General features: G+C 59.6%; 1 protein-coding gene across 1 annotated transcript in view; it reads left to right on the top strand.

The window, feature by feature from the left end:
* Positions 1 to 4,128, top strand: part of DGKK (diacylglycerol kinase kappa) — a 212,654-nt gene that overhangs the window by 132,637 nt on the left and 75,889 nt on the right. The gene's annotated exons all lie outside the window — the stretch shown is intronic.

Here is a 4,128-nt window from a genome sequence, read left to right as displayed (position 1 = left end):
AGGGGGCAGGGTATAAATACTAGCAAGCAAGCTAGAGATAACGAAGTTAAGTTCAATCAGGAGGATAGAGCCCTGTTCTAGCATTGAGGTGTGAAAACACAAGGGAGGAGAAACGGGTTTCGTAGTGCAAGCATTCACAGTCTTTCAACCCTGAGCTGATGGTGTCAAATGCAGATGAATAGAAGCTCAGCAGGAAAACTAGCAATACCCACATGAGGAAATAAGAACCAGATCAACATGAGCAGAACGTGTACCCAGAACCTCTACTGCAGAGACACCCAAGAAAGACCAACAGGACTCACTGGCCATCACAACAGCCCCCAGCAAAACCCCTTCAACGCATCATCAGGACTACAACCCATCCTGGACAAGATCCCACACTTCTTCTTCGAGGATTGCTCATATCCATTCCAGTAGGTGTACGCACCACACGTGCACGCTCGTCGGAAGACTTTACCCAGCAACTCCAGCGGGCCGGCAGGTCGCCCCCTAGAGTGGTGCCGCCATGGCGGCAATAATACCCCTGCCGCCTGTCCGCTCCTCAGTTCCTTCTTACCGCGTGTCGGTCCGTATGGAACTGTTGGAGCGCGCATAGCTGTCCTCCACGTCCTAGCTTCTCCTTGTTCGTCGTTTTTCTCGAGTTCTAGTTCTAGTTCGATGTAAAGTATAGAATAGTTTAGATAAGAGTTCTTCGTTGTAATAGTTAGCGGGTTGGGGGTTCTAACCTGCCCCGCGCCCAGGTGCCAGCTCATGCCTGTTCGCCGGGGTTCAAACCGTGCCGGCCTGCCAGAAGCCGACCCACTTAGCATCCCCACGACGCCTGCCTGAAGTGCCTTGGGGAATCGCACATCTCCGAGAATTGCCGGATTGTAAGGCCTTCAGACGAGGACCAAAATGGAGCGGAATCAGCGCCTAAAGACTCTCCTGATGGAAGCGGCGCTTAACCCTTCCTCCTCGGCACTGATGCCGCCTCAGCTCGGCACCGACTACTCGCGCCCGCGAAAACGCCGCGGCACCAACTCTCCGCACCGGGCCTGGGAAAAGACCGGTCAGCGTCTCCCACCCCGACTAAGCAGGCTCGGACGGAGCGCCCGGCACCGACTCCGGCCGCAGCGGCCGGGCCGGGGATTTCGTCGACTCCGGGCCGGGAGTCCCGTCAAGTCCAGTCCTCCCAGCTCCCCGCTAAGTCTGGGTCGAGCTGGTGGGTCCCCTCTGCGCCCGAGACATTCGCCTCAGCCAGGGACTCATGCGTTGACGGAGCCTGCGCTGCCCCAACCCCCAGCCACGCCGGGCGGGTTCTTCAATGCACAAGCAGCTGAATGGCCACGAGAGCTCCATCCCTGGATTCCCGGGTCGGAACCGATCGCAGTCAAATCCCGGCACCGCGCCCAGTCCCGAGAGAGTCTCCTCAAGAAGCGCCCGGCAGTCCCGGCACTGCTCTCTGCATGGACCGTCGTACTTGCGGCGTTAGGTCATCGTCACCCGGTCCCGATACTCCCGCACCCCTCCGGCTCCAGCCGATTGTACGCGCACCGGACTTGAGGAGCTGTTCTCGCCGCGGCGATCCAGATCCAGGTCGACCTCCCGCACCGAGCTGTGGCAGGTCCGTCTCGATCGCGCAGCCGCTATGGCCTACGGCACGATCCGAGCTCCGGCACCGAGGAGGTCTTCGCCATCAGGAGTACGGGACCAGTACCACTCGCGTTCGGCACCTCCGGGCCCTCCCGCCAGACATCAGTCTCTCGCGAGCGGACAGCGCATACCTAACGCTGACAGGCCTGCTGCCCTTTTCCGAGACCCAGCAGGAGCATACCTCAGCATGGGGGTCTGGACCCCCTGGGCGTACCACCAGGCCCAGGGCCCAGCAAATCCCCCGCGTTCGTCCGCATCCGAACACAGGGCCCCGGAGCCACCTCTTCACTCCTCCGCCCCACTCAGAGGACAGGTCATCTCAGCCTCGGACCCTGAGCACCCACAGAGCCGACGCAGTACCCAGACGGAGCCGCCGACGGATCCACTCCTGCCATCTCTCCTCGTCTTCCTCCCCGGATGAGGAGTGGCTGGGACGACATCCACCAGTCCCCCTCCACTGACCTCAGGGCACCACCAGGACCTCCTCAGGCGCGTAGCGCAGAACAGAATTACAGGTTGATGGAGGTCTGCGGAGGTGGAGGACCCAGTAGTGAGCATACTGTGTGCAGATGCGCCCACTCGGTCGCCCTTCCCTTCATAGGACCATCCAAGCCAACGCCACGACCATCTGGCAGTCCCGGCTTCCGTTCCCCGCTGCTCGCGCGTGGAACGCAATACATGTCCCTCGAAGGGCTCATGATAGAGTTGTCACCTGCCCCCTGTTTCCTCGTTGGTCCAGTCGGTGAACGAAGGGAGCCCCACGGTCAACAAGCCCCGGCCCAAGTCCTAAAGAAGCCAGGCGAATGGACTACTTGGCCGGAAGGTCTATTCGCGCAGGCGCCTGCAGCGCGCGGTACCAACCAGCAAGCCTAACAAGCGCTACACCTATAACACCTGGTGGCGCCAGATAAATTTAAAAGAACTGCTCCGCAGACCTCGTCAAGAATTCCTCGCAATCCTTGATGAGGGAAAGAAGTTGTGCAAACTTCCTGCAGGCAGCTTTAAGATGCTGCAGATCGGCCCGCCAGAACTCTGGCCTCGGGCGTTACTATGCGCCGCATTCTTGGCTACAGTCCTCTGGCCTTCCTCCGGAACTCCAATACACCATCCCAGACCTTCTGTGAGGGCCAGTGCCTGTTTCTGACAACGAACCCTGGCTGCAAAGCCTAAAGATAATGAGGTCATTATGCGGCCGTGGATGGCATTCGCCGGTCACCCAACGCAAATCTTCCAGCCCAGCAACAAGCACAGGCCCTAACCCCACCCAGGCAGAGGCAAGACTACCTAGGCGGCGCAAGAGAAATGGCCGGCGTAGGCAGTCGGGCAATCAGGGAGGACAGAACAAGTTCCTCCAAGCCTTCCTCCGGCCAAAGCCCCTTTTGAAGGTGCGCCGGGGCGCTGTACCACTTCCCCATGGATCCATCTCTCCCTTCTCCAACCGCTTTCGTCTCTCCTCCGGCGTGGTCCCAGCTTACTTCGGACTGCGGGTCCTCCGCACGTTGCGGTGGGATACCAGCTACAGTTGCTGTCATTCCCCCCTCGCCGCCCCCCTCCCTCGTCCCTCTTCAGGGACCCCTCACGAGCAACTTGCGCCTCAGGAGGTGCAAATGCCCTCGACAAGGGGCCATAAGGAGGTTCCAGAGAGCGAAAAAGGGCAAGGGTGTCTATTCCCGCTTATTCTGATCCCCAAGGCCAAGGGAGGCCTCAGCCTATCCTCGACTCGAGAGCTCAACAGATACTGTCGTAAGTTGAAGTTCCTCCGGTTGATCTGGGACATTATCCCTTCCCTGGACCCGGAGACTGGTACGCCGCCCTGACATGCGACGCGTACTTCCATATACCATCTTCCCCGCCCACCGAGGTTCCTTTGTGCATTGTCAGCCGCGCACTACAATTCACGGTCCCCCGTGCGACCTGTCTCGGCCCCGAGAGTGTTCACCAACGTGCATGGCTGAAGTCGTCGCCCACCTTCGCCGCAAGTCGCGTGCATGTAATTCCCAAACCAACGACTGCTCATCCGGAACCCTGAAAGGAGCGAGTCCTCGACGTCACGTCCGCGAGGTCAGGATACTCGTCGAACCTGGGCTGAGCTCAATGCGAGAAGTCGACTCAACCCCCTCAGAGGATAGAGTTATTGGAGCCATTCTGGACTCCACTCTGGCCCAAAGCCGTTCTCCTTGTCGAGGTTCCAGGCTTGACAGCCATCATCACAGGTTGCGCGCAGTGGCCTGACCTCAAATACGCACTCGCCGGACTCCTGGCACAGGGCACCTGCATTTCGTCACGGCATACGCATGGCTCCGCCTCAGACCCCTCCAGTCGCTCATTGCCTCACTCCGCCGGTAGCGTCCTTTGATGCGATGTCACAATTCCTCAGGACAATCCGCATCCTTCCATGTGGATGACCAAGTCCGTGGTGTGTGCGCGGGCTCCCATCCCTGCTCCGACCCTCTGTGTCCCTAATACAGCGCATCGGACTTGGATGGGAAGCCATCG

This window comes from Chelonoidis abingdonii, chromosome 8, assembly GCF_003597395.2.
Source record: "Chelonoidis abingdonii isolate Lonesome George chromosome 8, CheloAbing_2.0, whole genome shotgun sequence".
NCBI lineage: Eukaryota > Metazoa > Chordata > Testudines > Testudinidae > Chelonoidis > Chelonoidis abingdonii.
This window is presented reverse-complemented; position numbering and strand designations above follow the sequence as displayed.